The following is an 18,804-nucleotide window of genomic DNA, read 5'->3' on the forward strand; positions in this document are numbered from 1 at the left end:
AATCAATGAAATGATAGGATGAATGTTTTTTCGCAGCCATGTCTGTCTTCGAAATAATATTTCGTAACGACTACTCGGACTGCATTTCCTGTCTGAAGCACTATTTTTGCAGAGAGAATACGATCCGATAAGTCGTACAACGATCGCCATTTAACAATGCGCAGAGCACGTTCTTAAAGTACATGCATGTTCGAATTTTTAAGCTCGCCGTAGCATGTAGCGCAGTACTTTGCGTGGGCAGCTTTCGTATACCAATATTAATATATTTGGAACTTATTACATAACCCTTTAACATTTAAGTTTGGTGTACATACATTTGTCTATGACAGTCAATTAAAGCCAAATTTAAAAAAAAAAAATAGAATTCTTATTAGATAATAATAGCAGAGCGCTCTACTAAATCTGAGTATGCTTCTCAGCCTGTGAGTTGTTTTTCTTGTATAGCGTACCGCATCTAGCAGTTCCCCGCACATGGTTAATTATTTGAAGATCGGAACTTCTCATTTCTATTTTCTTTCGTTCAGACAAGCCGCTTTCTGGAAAGCGATCATTTATGGCTCTTTTGGGAGAGCCAGGATTATGTAACTTTATGTTGCATCCAATAAAGTATTTAAACAATTGTTCTAAAGCTAAATTGAAAGAATCCCTAATAGTTAACGGGGGGGAAAAATGAAAAATTGCCATGTATGTACACTGTTGGAACTTCCCGGACACGTCTCTTACCTACATCGCTGTAGCCGCAATCTTGAAAATAGCGTCCCCTCGTCATACCTCGTGGGTGCCGAGTTCGAATCGACCAGCTATCATTGGGATCGAACTCAGGTCACCTCATTTAGAGGCTCTATTCTCTCAGCCACCCTTCTCTGTATTATAGCGGTCGTTGAACAGCCGACTCAATTTTTTTCGTGGTGTTTACGAATGTGGATGTTCAACTCCGTAGCCTTGTAATTTTGAACCCAATACAGATGACAAGGGAACCCCTGGATCAGATATTCGGAGAAATTTTGCCTCCATGACGGACTTTTTCGATGAAACTAACCCGCATTATAGTTGCATGGAGAATAAAACAGCACAAAAACCTCCCACGGTTAGCCTGACTGCAAAGGAACCCATGATCCGTCTACCACTGAGGACACTCTCTATATTTTATTTAACAACCGATCTGATTTTTTGTGTTCACGACTACTCGTGTCCAACTCAGTAGTCTTGTAATTTTTAACCAAATCCAGAAGACAAGAGAACACCTAGGCCTAGTATTGGAAGAAATTTGCCTACGTGGAGGACTTTATGATGGAACTAACCCGCATTTGAGTTACATGGAAAGGAAATCCACGAAAAACTCCCACAGTTTTGTTTTTCCTGACGACGAACTGAATCTAACCCATGATCCGTCTACTACTAAGGATACGTTACATCAGCACTATGGTTGGTGCGATCCGGGTGCAGATCTCGAATCAATAAGCCATTGTCGGGATTCGAACCCGGTTCACCTTATTGGAAGTCAAAAACTCTATCCCCTGAGCCACCGTGCTCCAACTTCTCTGTATTCAGCTATCTGTCTCTCTATTTGACAAAGGTATAATAAGAATAAAGGGGATATTTCCGTATCGTGATCTAAAACGCCAACTACGATCTCCAAGGAGCCAAATTTATTTTAATGGGAAAAATTATTAAGAAAAACATGTAAATGTTTGCTTGGGAGTGGCTATGAGTTACACCCTTCGAGTTAGTCTCATTTTACGACGTTTCTTTTAGTTTCTCGCGGTCCGCTGCCCTGAAGTGGCCAAGATATAGCGATTATTCGGTCACAAATCACGGTACGGAAATCTTCCCAGCCTAAATTGAGCACACAAACCTGCAGATGTAATAAATAATAACCAAATTCTTCAGCAAGTTTGAGTCAATCTTATATGACTTTGAATGTTGCTACAGTTATCAAAGTGCCCTCGAATGATGATCTGTTAAATATTTTCTTTTTCTTGATTAATTTTTCTTTGGGGAATTTGCTTATTATTTTATTAAAGGCATAATAGAGCACGAATTCATTTTTTTTATTATCTATTACCAGCTGAGTACCCATTTTTGCGTTTTTTCTATTTTTTTTCTCCATATTTATCAGTAATTAATTCGATTAAAAAAAGTATAATATATCGATATTTGAATATTGGGGAAAAGGAATAGAAATTCTATGAAAAAAATTGTAATGCTCACTGAAAAAAGAGTAAATATATATATATATATATATATATATATATATATATATATATATATATATATATATATATATATATATATATATATATATATATATATATATATATATATATATATATATATATATATATATATATATATATATATATATATATATATATATATATATATATATATATATATATATATATATATATATATATATATATATATATATATATATATATATATATATATATACAAATGTATTTTAATGAGTAATATAAAATCAAATTAAATATCTTTATTGAAGAAAATTCATAGAGTTTAAACAAAAAGCAAAACTTAAAAGCAAAATTTATTATCGCAATAATTGAACAAAAAATGCATTAATTTACGATAAAATTAGCACGAATAAGTAACTATGAGTAATTATTTGAATGGATGATTTATAATTCCCATGATGTAATAAATATCGGAATTTTTAAAATCATCTGGGATTGCATTAAAAAAACTGCCAAAAATTAAAGAATAACATGGATTTTCAATAAAAACGGACAAAACACAGTACATTAAAAAGTGATTATTTAAATGTGTGATTTAAAACTCGCGTGTTGTAATGAAACTGAGATTTTTCACACTAAAAGCATAGCAATTACTTGGCATTATTCACGTAGTAACAAAGTATATTAAATTAAAACTAGGAAGCTTCGCCCCCTACTTGCTGGCGCTCACCAACCCCCGGAACTGCTTTCGCAGTTCATTTCGGATTGCTTCGCAATCCAATGCTCGCTATGCTCGCTCATTGGATACGTTCTTAACGTCTAGCTTTTGTATACTTTTTTGAATACTGAAGTTCCGAAAACTTTTCACTGTAGAAAATTTTGAACCTGTACATTTCAATATTAATTTGAAATTGCAATTGTTAATTTGGGCATTTGGCGATACAACACTTATAGAATTTGTTACGTCAAGCGCTCAGGTATCATAATTTTGATCTAGTTGCGCTTCTATGTCATTTTGATTTATGTTGCTAAGTTAACTTTCAAAAAATTCTATGGCTGGCAACAGTATTTTTATTTTTTAAGTTGTTTATTTTTATTTCTTTTAGAATTCGTTCTTTTTTTAGCGAAATGTTTTTAACCAAACAAAATTCTTTGCCGACTGTTTTCTCTATAAATGAAGAAATTAAAGTAAATATTTAAGTGTTGTGAAAAAGAGAAGTGTTGTGAAGTGTTGTACAAAGTACTTCAGAAAAGCGCTTTCGACAAAATACTAAAATAGAGATCTATTACTCACTTCTGCCTAGCTTAATAGTATGAGATTGCCGCAGCTGAATTGAACAGCCTGATAATGCTCAGTCTGGTTATTGTTTCCGTTTTTAAAAGCGCTATATGTTGAGCCACCTCGTCCAGATTTGCCATGTGACATTTTTAGTAGCAATCATTGGTCGCTTTTCTAACGTTGCCATTCGGGGAGTTGTAATGAGGCTTTTTTTTGGTGCCGTGTAAGAGAAATATATATATAGATAAGTTCACGCGATATTAAAATAAGTTTTACGTAAGATTGGAAAGAAGCTTTGGCTCTGAATTTGAAAAAATAATAACTTATAACTTGTCGCAACTTTGTTTTTAAAAAAAATCGTGACTTTCCTCTCCACATAACGCAAATGCTGGTTAGTTTCACAAAAAGTGACGAGGAAAAGATACTTGATCCAGGACTTCCCTTGTCTTCTGGATCGGGTTCAACTCAGGAATATAGTGAAGCTAATAAATTTTATCTGAAAAAGAGTTATTATAGTTAGAAACAGTAATAAAAGTAATAATAGAAAAGCAATAGTTGTTTTAACTTTTCATATAAGAAGTTCAGTGCGTAGGTGGAGAGTCCAAAAGCGAGAGTAAAATCTGTAAATTTGTATGAATCGACCACAGTGCTGACTTGAAATATCTTCAGTGGTAGGATAGATCATGGTTTGGAGTCCCTTTGCAGTCGGGCTAATTCATGGAGGTTTTCATGGTTTTCCTCTCCAAGTAACGCAAATGCTGGTTAGTTCCACCAAATGTCCTCCACGAAGTCGAAATTTCGCCCTATACTTGATCTTAGTTTTCCCTTTTCTTCTGGATTGACTTCAAAATTTGAAGACTACGGAGTTGAAAAATAATAGTCCTAAACTCTAAATCTGGGTCGGCTGTTCAACGACGGTTGTTAAATAAAATAATTTAAAAACGAACCTTTAATTTAAAGAAAGACCTAAACTAAATGACTAGCACAATTGATTAGTATGTTATTGAAAATATAATTTGCGTGGTTGCGTACATAATAAGATCTTGAAAAATGTAAAAATACAACTAAATAGTTGGTAAAATAGTCAGCTGCGAAAACAGGCAAGACCGCGTAATTAAGGGATTAAGTTTCAAAAATGTTTAGTTTCATAAATGCCCGCCAACTGTCGATGAGCGGCCTGCGGCAACAACCTAAATAAAATAATCAAAAAAAAAAAAAAGACGAAGAATTTTTTTTTAAATAAAAAAAAATCAGTAATTGCTTAGTAAGGTTTTTAACACACCCAATCTCAATCAATGTCGTTTTTCGATCTCTTTTTTTCGATTTTTAACCCTACGGATTTAAGCATAGTTTTGAAAATACCATATTTTCAAAACGACATTATTACGATACACGAATTTTGAATTCTAGTTATCACTTTTGACGCTGTTCATGTGTGTCCGCAGTTATTGCTACCCATTTTCACGCAGCTTCTGAAACCGCAATTATTTTAAAAATTTATTTCACGTTTTGAAAGTTTGAAATGGGGCATTTAAATAAACTCGTTTTCGACGTACTTTATTTGCGCAAACTTTATCGCATATTTAAATGACGTATTTCCGCGATGTTTATAAAATTTCGATATTATTACGGTAGCTCGACGACCTGCGCGCGAAGTCGAGCACTTTACGGTAGTACAGTTTAACGAGGACCAATACCGCACACCCTCGATCCCTACGTAGACTGATCCAAGTGGTCACCCACCCGCACACTGACCGTAGCCAGTGATGCTTGACTTCGGTGATCTGCTGGGAACCGTGTCTTAACGATCAGTCCACTGCGGGACTGAAGAAAAGTATGATTGATAAACATTTGTGTACGAAATATAATATTTTACAAATTAAACATATTTCATATTTAGGGAAAACATGAAAATTTGGTCAGACAGTAGACTTGAACATTTTTTTACATATATATTAAAACATTTGTTTAGCTAATGATCACTTGACTTCAATGCTGTATCAAGCAATATCACATGGTGTTTCTGTCTTTTAGCCGTAAGTAAAATTAAAATAAAATCAGATCTGTAATCTGAATTTCATCCAAAGTAGACCAAATGAAGAATTAAATAAATAAATAAAAAACTAAATAAATTAGAAAAACTAAATAAATAAATAAAAAAAGATATATTTCTCTCCATTAAGTTCAAATTACTGAATAAACCTTACTATTCATTCCTTAATAAGCATTAATATTAATATTTAACAATGTTGCTTCAGATTTCTTACTATTCAACAGTAAATAACAATAAGATTTGATGCTTCTTTAAACAAAATTATAGCATTTTTTAGATATACTTACTTATTGCTTTGGTGGTTCACAAAATACTCATCCTTCAGAGCAAAGTGGGTCAAGTTACCCTTTAGTAAGAAGCTTTGGCTAAGTTCTTCACCTCTTAAAAATTATTTATAAAACATATTTTTTAATTTGACAAAGTTTTTAATTTAAGTAAAAAATATTGATGTAAGCAGGGGCAAATATAATAAGCTATTAGATAATTGATAATTTCATTATGTTAAAAAATTTATAAATGAAAAACTGTGCAAACCTTTCACATGTTTTCCTTTACCACAAAGTTCATTTAATAAAAACCTTTACTTACCTCCAAAGGTGAAAAATTTATGTCTCTTTGATGTCCTTCAATATAGAAATTAGGAGTTCACGAATTCATGTGCGATTATTTTGGATTAATTAAACAATATAAAATCAATTACAATATTTAAGTAAATTAAACAATTAGGCTTGTTGAAACATTTAGGATAATTAAAGGAAAAAAAAAGCCTATTTTATAAATTAGAAAAAAAGATCCAAATTTTGTAAAAAAGAAAAATTAGAACTGAACGAGTGATACAACGGAAATCTCGAAGCAGAGTGACCCAAATAAAGAAATACGAACAAGAACTTTTTAGCAGTCTTAGAAATTTTTTGTTCCAAGCAATTTATGACCAGAAATCAAACAAAGGGGTGTTTCTGTGGATATCCGATATTTCGGAAGTAAGGACAAAAAGAGTAAAAGACAAGAAGCTAAAAACTTTTTCCAACAGTGTGAAGTGAGGCAGCTATTTGACAATTCCGTGGGTGGTACCTACGACAGCAGGAATGTTTATATCAGTTTTATTGCTCTTTTGGTTAGAAAAGTGAAGAAAATTATTTTATATTTGTAAGCACTACTATTAAATTTTGAAAACCGTTAGCCAATGTGAAAAAGAAGAAAAAGATGTATTTTAGGTTTCAGAGGGCTCCAACTTCGGATAAAACTTTAAAAAAGAAGGAAAAAAGGGGGATGGGGGGGCCTTGCCATCTCGGGGCCCCAAGCTACAGCTTACTTAGCTTATACGTAAATCCGGGCTTGCACATTGTGGACCCACTAATTCGTTGATAATTATGGCCTTTGGTAAGGTAGCATAGAGTATACTACAATGTAGTAACTGGTCGAGTGTGAAAATTATACGTTAATATTACGAGGGTTGCTATTTATATTTCTGGCCTTGGCAACAGTAAGTGTTGCTAGGCGACCGCAGACGATTTTAATCGAAAGTTTGATATTTTTAAACATAAATTCAGCAGACGATTTACCATTATAGCTTCATTTGTGTTGTTGACAGTAAATTGAAAAGTTCCCCTCTTTCAAAAAATGGAATTGAATCGTGAACATTTTCGTGCCATTATTTTTCATAACTTTCGACGTGGATTGTCAAGACAAGAGTGCTTCGATGAACTTAATTCTTTATTCAGCGATAAAGCGCTATCCTACAGCACTGTAAAAAATTGGTATAACGAATTTAATCGTGGTCGATGTTCGATCCAGGACGAATCCCGTGCAGGTCGTCCAAAATCCGTTGTTGTGCCAGAAAGGATCGATGCTGTGCGAGATCGTCATGTGACATACCGTGAGATAGAGGCGTCTTTGGACATTAGTATGACTAGCATCAATAAAATATTGCATGAACATTTGAGCGTAAAAAAAAATTTCTTCGCGTTGGATCCCGCATAATCTGACAAACGCTCAAAAAAAGGCTCGTGTCGATTGGTGCAAGGAAATGTTGGAAAAATACGTTCAAGGTACATCAAAGGCTGTGTATAACATCTACACAGGTGACGAATCATGGATCTATGCATATGAGCCGGAAACAAAACAGCAATCAACTGTATGGGTCTTCCAAGACGAGGCAAAATCAACAAAAGTTGTTCGAGGAAGAAGCACATCGAAACAAATGATTGCCTGTTTCTGCGGCATTAACGGTCATGTGGCAACAGTGGCGTTAGAGCAACGCAGGACGGTCAATTCTGAATGGTACACGACCATTTGTTTGCCAGAAGTCATCGGAGAAATTCAAAAAAAGCAGAAGAACAAGCGAATCATTCTGCATCATTACAATGCGAGCTCTCACACATCGACTCAAACAAAGACATTTCTGACGGAGCGAAAGATCGAACTGATGGGTCATCCGCCGTACAGCCCTGATTTGGCACACAAAGACTTCTTGTTATTCCCACATCAAAAATAAATTACGTGGAAAACGATTTTCGATCCCTGAAGAAGCGGTTGATGCATTCATTTATTTACACAATAAATAAAAATTTACAAGATTAATTGAATGAGCAAATAAATATTTTCACCACAAATCCACCTCTATTTTTTTCACTTTTTTTGTTTGCTTTCTCTCCAGAATACAAGAAGCAGCGACGTCTAAATTACGAAAATACGAGCTATCCCGCCGACGGATAAAAAATACGGAAAATTTTATTTTCTGTGCGTGAAATCGGAGAAAATAGCTAATATAAGTAAACATGCGGAAGGATTAGCAGCTAGGACGTAGTTTGAATTTTCTGTTTTTCTTTGAAAATTGTAAATAAATATAATAATTTGACTTCAACGACTGAATTTTTTTTAAAAAAACGGGATATTTAAAAATAAATAAATAAAAAAAAACGAAACTTTTAGAGAATCTGAGTTTTTGATAAAAAGGCTGAAATTCGAGAGACAAAAGCGAAAAAAATCTCATCCCTGTATAAAGGTCAACCAGTTTTATCCGAAGGAAATGATTTTTAGAGAAACTTCAGAGGGAGGAATGAGGACTTCAATAATTTCGCTCCGCGGAAAATTAAATTCCTCATAAAATATTTTAACTTGTGCAAAAAAAAAATTTCGAAAATTCGGAAATTAGCGGGAAAAATGGAAAAATCTGAGAAAAAGCGGAAATCCGCGGAAGAATCTCATCCCTTTTATAAGAATGAATATAATTCGGCTTTACCCTGTCCCGCCCCCGTTTCGGGGCATCCAGGGAATACTGTTGAAGGATCGGATTAGGCCAGATCCTCCATTCTGTTTTCAAAAAGTCTCTTCAATTCCTTTGTTTAGTTTCTTTTGGTTCCAGTTTCTTTTAATGGTATCAAAGTTGAAATTTCTCGAGAAAAATTTAATTCTTAAATCATCATAAACAGGACAGACAGTAAGTATGTGCTCGATATCTTCATAACTTTGCAGTTCGGGTCTTTCCCGAACAATTTTGACTGATAACTACCTTGAGCTCCATGGTCAGTTAGAAATTGATTGATATACAAGTTAGAGTAGATTTTTCGATTGCTGACTTTTGGGATATAATATATATATGAATACATAAAGGATGAATATATAAAGAATGAATACATAAAGAATGAATAGATAATTTTTTTTTTTAAATTTAATAAGCCACAATAAAGGAACCTTACCTTGCTACAATGAGGAAATCTCCCTGTGCAATTGATGAGCATGTTATTCTGCTAGCCTCAAATAACAATGCCACCTATAGGTCATTGAGTTAGCGAATACTATATTATAATATCTGGTCGGGTTTGAAAATTATAAGTTAATATAAAGGGAAGATGTAGGTCATTTATAAATAAAATACATGAACAACAATTTTTCTATTTTAACGATATTATACGGGCCTAAAAGAGAAACAAATAATAATTTGAAGAAAATAAATCTTCTATTAACGCTAGAATATTGCAAAATAAATAAAAAATCACATTTATTTTTATTAGATATAAATTTTACTTATTGACCATAACCGTGGTTCGAATCTCCGATCAAGCACTTCTAGTAACTGCAAACTGATTTGTTTCACACGTTAATTCAATCAATTCGATTTTCAACTCAACTGGTTAAAGATTCTTCGTACTGTCGGACTAAGATTGGAAGGTTTTCACCATTAAGGACAGGGTCAAGGATAACATTAAGGAGAGTAAAACCTTTCTACGAATCTTCTGTTCAATACAGCTCATAAGTTAAAAACTTGGCACTGAACAACGAAAAATTTATGAGAACTATGTGCATAGCTTGAAAGGAGTGTTTAAGAAAATAAACATGGCTCAAAACGTGCATTTAAAAAGAGATCTAGCATTTGGTTTTGTTTTTTAAACTTCTCTAAAAATGTATCTTTTTAAAAGAATAAACGAGTGAACCCTCATGAATTAATCGACCATTTATTTTAATCCTTTTGGTCCGAAATTTCCAGAAGAATACCAAAGTTAAGCATCCCTGACTGCTGTCAATAAGAATGTGTGACCACTTTCTTCATCCTGCTTAGGGACCAAGGGTGCACGGTATCGGCTCTCTTTAAAGACTTCGCGAGCAGGCTACGAAAATGGATCTCCTCTCCGGAGAATTGTGAAGGGGGATCATCCTCAGGGATGTTCACCAGAACGTTGCTAATAACCCATTGTGAACAGCTCCAGGGGATAGAGCATTCACTTTCCAATGAGATGAACCGGGTTCGAATCCCAGCGATAACAGATCGATTCGAATTCTGCACTCGGCTTCCACTGACCACAGTGCTAACGTAAAATATCCTCAATGGTGGACGGATTATGAGACTTCCCTTGTCGTCAGGCTAACCGTGGGAGGTTTTCATGATTTTCCTCTCCACATAACGCAAATGCAGGTTGGCTTTACAGAAAGTCACCCAAGAAGGCAAAATTTCTTCCTATGCTTGATCCAGGAGTTCCCTTGTCTTCTGGATAGGATTCAACTGAGGAATATAGTAAAGTTAATAAATTTTATCTGAAAAATTGTTTTATTTATAGTAGTTAGTAAAGCAATAGTTGTTACTTATCATATAAGAAGTTCAGTGCTATAGCGTAGGTGGAGAATTCGAAAGCGAGTGTAAAATTTCTAAATTCGCATGAATCGACCACAGTGCTGACGTGATATATCTTCAGTGGTGGAAAGATCATGGGTTGGAGTCCCTTTTTGCCGTCTGACTAGTCGAGGGATGTTTTCATGGTCTTCCTCTGCATGTAACGCAAATGCAGGTTAGTTCCACCAAAATGTCCTCCACCAAAAGTTTTACCAAAATTTCGCCCGTTACATGATCCAAGATTTCTCTTTCCTTCTGGATGGGTTCAAAATTTGAAGACATTTGTAGTCGTGAACCCAAAAAATTGGGTCAGCTGTTCAATGACGGTTGTAAAATAAAATAATAACTCATTGTGCTGATCTAGTGCAATATTAAAAAAGTATCTACCTATCTAAGTCACTTTTTTTTCAATCATTCTTTTTCGTGATTTTAAAAATAATTTTAAAAAACTAGGCAGTTATTTATACTTGGTAGTAAATTGACGTTGTACAAATTTAGATTTTTAAAAACGACTTCATCGTTTAGTGTGCTGAATATGAAAAGATTAGGTCCAACATGGAGATTTGGAGCACGCTCCAAACTGCTCAGACATTGCTACTCGTCAACAAAAGTTAAATCGGTTTTCATCTTAAGAGGAAGCGATACCACGGGAGAAACTTTTCATTGTAAATTCTCTTCCACCTTCATAAAGGATTTTGAATATAAACTATCGAAAAATTGAGATCAGGAAAAATAGTTTCAAATACTGAAATGAAAATTTCAAAATATCAGAAAATAAGCACTTTGTGAGAGGATAACTTAGGAACACGCTACAGGGAAGTTGCCTTCCAATAATTGATTGCATTTTTATTTTTTCAATAAAAATTTTTTTAGCAATTAAAATTTTTTGACTAACTTAAGGTGTGCCAGAACTCACGTTTTCTTTGCTTGAATTTACACTGGCTTAAGAAATTAAGAGAATTTTTAGACTTGGTCGATTATCTTTAGAACTACAGGACCGATTTTAAGGAAATGTACTTACTTTGATGCAATACAAAAGAAATAACTAGTTAACAATTGTTATACACATGCATGATCGTGCGCTATACTCGTTGGAAGGTATGAAATAACGGTTGCAGAATAAACAAAGAAAATGGGTTGTCCCCTCTTACAGGCGTGATTTCATACTTGAAAAAAGGCAGTTTATTATTGTCGTGTGTGGCAATTTCATACTTTCTGACTCCAACGAGTGTTGCACTCACGATCATCATATGCATCTGTATTAAAATTGTGGAATGTGTTATTTGTTTTGTATTGTATATCAAATCCGTTCAGTAGTTCTAGAGATAATTGTCTGAAAATTCTCTTAATTTCTAACACCAGTGTAGTTAAGGAGGTAGTACTTAACTTGCGAAGAAATGTTACTCCTCTTAAGAGATGTTCTGTTATAAATAAAAAATTTTTTATATAGAATTGTAATGTTCGGAATACAAATTTTTCATTTTAATACAAAATGTTTTTCCAATGCTGAATCGACAATATTTTTTTCACTTTTCCATCAAAATAAAAGAGGCAAGATATACCTATAAAGTACACATTAAGAAAATTAAGAACTTGACTAGCGCATTTAAAGAATCACATCACTTTCAGTAGGAACGTTCCATTAATTTATAAAAATTGCGAATTGCAGTTCATTAATTTTTACGCTTCATTTCTAGTTTAATTTTTTGAAGAAAAAAATTAAATTATTGGTAAAATAAACTGTAAAACAAATAGCAACAGTTAAACGATTAACTTCTCAAAAGTTTAAACAAAATTGGAGCGGGCCCCCATAGCTCTGTGTCACTGAACAGGCCCTTCGCCGGAAACGTTTTATCTGTAATAAACCCAGCAATTCCGACCCCGTAATGATTGTACTTAGTGTTTAGGGGATTGATCGCTGGCCTCTCAATGAGGTGCTCCGGGTTCGATCCCAACGATACCTGGTTGATTTGAATTCCGCATCCGTCTCACACCAACCCCACTACTGACTTAAAAATATTTTCAGTGGTAGACGGATCATTAGGCTAACCGAGGAAAGTTTTCCTGGCTTTCCTCTACATGTAACGCAAATGTGGCTTAGTTGCAGCAAAATGTCCTCCGCGAAAACAAATTTCTTACAATACTTGATCCAGAAGTTCCCCTGTCTTCTGGATTGGGTTCAAAATTACAAGGCCACGGAGTTGAACATTAGTAGTCGTAAACCCTAAATTGGGTCGGCTGTTCAACGACAGTTATAAAATAAATAAAAAAAATGAAGCATACTTAGTGATTAATACGCGGTGGATAAGGGTATAGAGCATTCACCTGCCAGTGAGGTGACCCAGGTTCGAATACCAGTGGTGGCTGCTTGATATGAATTCTGCTCTCGGCTTGCACCAACCACAGTGCTGAGGTAAAAAATATTCCCACTAATAGTTGGTTCGCGAGTTGGAATTCTCTTGCCGTCGGGTTTACCGTGGGAGGTTTTCGTAGTTTTTTTCGCCATGTAAAGAAATTGAGGATAGGTAGAGTTCCATTAAAAATTCACCAACCAAGGCTAGTTTATCCCAATGCTTGATCCTGGCGTTCCCTTGTCTTTTGGGTTGGGACCAAAATTACAAAATATTACATATTATGTACATAATCATAATATGCTTAGTGTTTAAAAAAGTAATTCCTCTCTTAGTTGTTAAATTTGGGTTGAATATTGATTTTTTTCTTCAATTTTTTTAAACATATTTCTTTGATCTGTGTCCAGAACAAAAAGTTCACTGACTGCAGGCATATTTGAAGCTCAACACCGTAATTTCATATTGAATTAAATTGACAGTTCATTTTCAAGAAAAGCCATTTCTGTCCTGCGTATCATTTAAAATACGCAGAACATTTTTCTTCAAACATTTATTAAAATCTTAAAGACTTATAAGTGCTTGTATTTTGTAATTGTTTATTTTTTTATTAGTGATATGAATTTAAATGATTATGAATTATGATTATGAATTTAATTTATTAATGTTTACGAGTATTTTTTATTAATGATTATGAATTATGATGAATTTAAAGTAAATATGAAAAAACTCTTCTTTAAAGTCGTTATAATCTGGAGAAATTTTACACAAAAACCCAAATGCAGTAAATAACAGTTTTTAAACACTTTCAGAAAAAAATAAAATATGCATGAAAGTTTCGAATTTTCAGCGTTCCCCTCTAAAAGATTTGTTACGACAGTACTGTTTAAAATCAATGCAAAGAATAGATTTAAAAAAATATATGTATATATGTCCGAATTTAGAGTTTTACAAGTTAAGTAAAAAGTAATCGCTTTTTTATCTGATTTCGCCAATTTAAGTATGCAAACATAGCCAACTGGCTGAGATTTGGCTTCGTCATACTTAATCTGGTAACCCTTCAAATTGTTTTAAACATTCACAATTTTATTTCTCTCTGTTTGATAAAAATTTGATTTGAGCTTGCTTTCTGCTATATTATATTAGCCTTTCACTAAACATTTAAGAAATCTTTAATTTTGACTGTTTGATTGATTTATTCTTACTGTAAGTACATTTTATCTTAAAATGCAAATTATTGTATTTTTTTAATGGAATTCTAAAAATTACTTTAACTCTTATTTCTTAAAATTTTCTTCAATGTTGCTGGTTGAAATATTTTTCGAAAAATGCCTTTCATGATTAATATCAATTATATATATGTATGTAAGCCATTTTTTACCTAACTCTAATTTCAACGAGAGCTTAGTACTGGTAGAAAATGCGAGTTTTTCTTTTTTAAGTACAATCAAAAAGTGCTTGCTAGAGTTTAAATTTTAACTCTAAGGTTGACTGCTATCTCTAAGAGATTGTATTGTCTGACATAATAAAAAATTAAAAGGGAGAATATGGTTCTATAGTGTCATTTAGTATCTAAAAGGTGTTATTGCCAAAATAATGAAAAGAAATAATGTGGCTCTTCAGTGTCGTTCAGTGCAGAAATGTTGCATAAATTTAATTCTTACTTTAATTAGTTAGATTAAAGAGTAAAATCAACGTCATTTTATTTTAGTATTCTATAATTTATGAAACAAATTAAAATATAGTTTTAATAGTTATAAGATTTTTAATTTAGGTCTATACAAAATAAACTTAATTTTAACACAGCAATAAATAAACAAATAAATAAAATCCAAATATAATAAGTTCTGCTATTCTGCTGTAGCATGTTTAAAAATATTTATAGTGAAAAATGAAATATGTAATATTATGAATTATTTTTTTTTGTATTCATATAATGGAAACTAATAAAATTAGCTGAAATACAGTTTTGAATTTAGTACGTTCTGAATAGTTATCAGAGAAATATAAACTATTATTGGTGAATTTATTTTATTTTTGAATGGAAAGACTAGAATTTTTCATAACTAGAATCCTATACATAATTTATTCAGTTTACTGTAATTGAATTTTTTATTAAAATTTTGCTTTTTTACTGACATTTTTCACAAATCAAGCTAAAGAAATTAAAAGAAATATTAAATAAATTCTGTATTAAACTACAATTCTTACTGGTTTCAAAAAACCTAATTTTCGAAACCCTTTTAATTTTTCCAAGGAACGTCAAGGTTCCGCGAACACCATTGGATTTACAAATTGGATAATTTTGAACCACTGCTCAATGAATCGAATCGAAGTCACGTTGAGGTTTAAAATATTACATTTTGTTCCTTAATACGGTTTCTCAGTAGATTAGTCTTTGAGTCATAATATATATATATATATATTTTTTTGCGAATGAATATGTCCATCATGATTATGTCTAGTTGGAACCATCACGGATTGTTGGTTCATGAAAGTCAAACTTCTCTTGATGGTTACCATCATATTATTAAAGTAGCATTTGCCATCATGGAATGATGGAAGTTTGTTGTCATATCAAAAACCATGAACACGCAATGGAAAATGCTGAATGATGGTGATCATCAAATGTTGTTGTATCGTCAGAAATGGCACTGAAACCTACATAAACCATTAAAATAAATTTTTCGATGGGACCATCAAGAATTTTGGCTTGAATTTTATGTTTTAGCCATTTTTATATCATATCATAAAAGACTGCAAATCATCCCACTTACCATAGGGAGAAGTACACTAAAAACGGCTAAAAATAAAAGAACATTTATTATAGCAACTTTTTCATATTTCTATAGGTAATTTCTGTTTGTTTTTGAATACTTGTATTAAAAATGTATGTATATAGTTCTTCATGTTACAATCCGACCTTATAAGACTTTTTTTTGTTACTCTACAGAGAGATAGGATTTAATTTTGTTAAATAGAAAGGTAATTAGAACTAAATGACTTGCAATATTACATTCATGCAAATCATTTTTATTATAATATTATAAAATATTACGTTATAATATTATATTTTATGAAATTCTTAATACAATACTGCAAGTCATTATATTACATGTTACATGTATGCAATATTGAGATAATGAAATTGATAAAAATTCATACTAACGTTTAGTTTGTTTTGTACCATAAACAGTTAAATAACTTTTTTAAAGGGGTCACTGTCAATTGTTATTGCTGCATTATTTAAAAAATATTTTTGAAATGAGGCCCACCATTATAATCTTTAGGTGTTTTACTGGACAAAGCATCCTTAAAATTATTTTAATATATTTCTTTTTTTTTAATAAGCCACGAAAAATGAATTATAATTTTACACCAGTATGGTAAATGACTGTGCATAGTTACTACTCAGTTACATTGAATGGTTTAAGATCCTTAATATTTAGGTTTAATACGGATACTTTGTATTAACTTCGCAGAAAAAAATAGCTCAGTTTTTTTTCCCAATGTTTTGCTTCTTAAGTTTCTAAACGTTTTTATTTTTTTTGATAACAGGCGAAAAAAACAAAAAGAAACAAAACATGTTAACAGAATATGTTCCATATTAGGAGATAACTTGCCTTGATGAAAATAATTAAAGGTTTCTTTTGTTCGCTTTTATAATAATCTGTATAAATTTCCAATCAAATGACTTTGATAGACGGAATTTTCTTCAAATATGTTATTTACGAAGTTATTACTAAAACCGCGTTTAAATGCTAAGTTTTGGGAATGAATGCTGTATGGAATTCCCCACACAGCAAAATATACAGTTCACAGCTGTCAAAAGTAATTTGTTATTTTTGAATGATTTTGTTTCTCCTTAATCCTACGAAATCAAACCAAAATCTAATAATTTTGATACTACGAGAGCTTTATATTAAAATCAGTAAAAAATTTAACATTCTTTGCTATCTAGACAAATAACTAACAGTTTCCGTCTAATCTTATTTCCGGTGAATCAAACCTAAATGAGCAAGAATAGTATTTTAGAAGTTTAGTGGATTTTTATGTATAAATTAAAAATTTTTTTAATTTATACGTTATATATTTATACCCAATTATTTGCCTGAAATACTATCCAAACAAATTATGCATTGTTTCTTATTTATTTATACTCTGAATTGAATAAAGTTGTACTGAAGCTGAAAGAACTAATAATTTAGAAAAAATGAGGATTTTATGAATCATATTTTTATTTGCCTCTTTACTTATTAAACTCTTATAATTTCGGAGTTATTGCTCTTATAAGCTTAATTTCAATTTCATTTCAATCTGCGCGATGCCAAAATTACACAACATTTCCCAGATGGCAATTTCCCAAATAACTAATCAAGTATCAATCGAAAATTGTTCTTTATATATTTAAAGTCTTTATAACTTATAAACTGTCAGACCAATTAACTGTTTTTCATCGTATTCTTACAGTATCAAAATAATCATTGAAAAATTATTGAAAAAATTTCTCACTTATCCAACCTCTCATAATAACCCTTTCAATAAATTAAAGATGACGACTGAAGCTTATGTCACGAGTGGAGGTATTCATGAATCTAAAGTCTAAGTCGCAACTTTAAAAACAATTTTAAGCTTAATTTATTCAACTACTGGCAGACCATCTTGCTATCATGAAAAATAGATATTGTTGAGCAATCGAATCTCATTTTTTCCACTGCATTTTTGATACTTTCTAATAATATTTTATTTCAAGATCTTTCCAGAAAAAGTGGAGGCAAATGCTGGTTAGTTCCATCAAAAAGTCCTCGCCGAAATTAAATTTCTCCCAATCCTTGATCCTGGAGTTCCCTTGTCTTCTGCATCTGGTTTAAAATTACAGGACTTCGAAATTGAACATGAATTGTCGTGAACCCAAAATTGGTTCGACTGTTCAACGATGGTTATAAATATAAGTATTAAACTACTGGCATAGCATATGATGAAAAACAGGTATTATTGAGAAATCGAATCTAAATTTTTCCCCTGCATTTTTGATGCCTTCTAATAAATTTTTATTTCACGATCTTTTCAGTAAAAGTGAACATCGCAGACGCTTCATTTCTGGCTGTTTTACTTGCCTTTGTCATTTACATTAACTTGTCTTGTTTTTATTAACTGGTAAGAAAACAATACCAGTAATATAACTGGAATTGTTTTCTCTTCCACTAATTCCATTATTGTTACTACTGTGTGAATGGCATCTTAAAAACCAAATCCTAAATTCGATCTCGAAAGTTTGTTTAAAAGCTTTGTTCATCTTGATTGGATTTTTATTTTAGCACAAAAATAGACTATTGGAAAATTCAATTGAAGAATAAAGTGTCCATAAACGAACAGTTTCGCATGTTTAAATATCAAGAATTATAAAGACTTTTGAACCTGAGATAAACAAATAAGCACACTAGGTGTGTTTGTACATATACCCTGTATAAAGTTGTTGCAAATCGGCATATTCTGTGCACGCGTACTATGTTAGCTGATTTGCAATGTTTGTAAAGATTCTTGATAATAAAATGTTCTTCATAAAATAATAGTCTTCAGTTACAAATTACATTACTCAAAATAGTAGTTTTCACATTCACCCAAACTCTGAATTTTTCAGTTTTTCAGAACCTTAAAAATGTTGACGCAATGTGCTATTCATGATTTAATTATTTTTTTATAATGAATGCAGAAATATATATAAGCATTGTTCTACGATTCATTTTATGCTATTTTTTAGAAAGTGTGAAAGCTTTTATTTACTTTTTATAAATATGTTACTTCTAATATTAGATAAA

This window comes from Parasteatoda tepidariorum, chromosome 5 (assembly GCF_982258835.1).
Source record: "Parasteatoda tepidariorum strain Cologne lab strain chromosome 5, Ptep-v5.0, whole genome shotgun sequence".
Classification (NCBI taxonomy): Eukaryota; Metazoa; Arthropoda; class Arachnida; order Araneae; family Theridiidae; genus Parasteatoda; species Parasteatoda tepidariorum.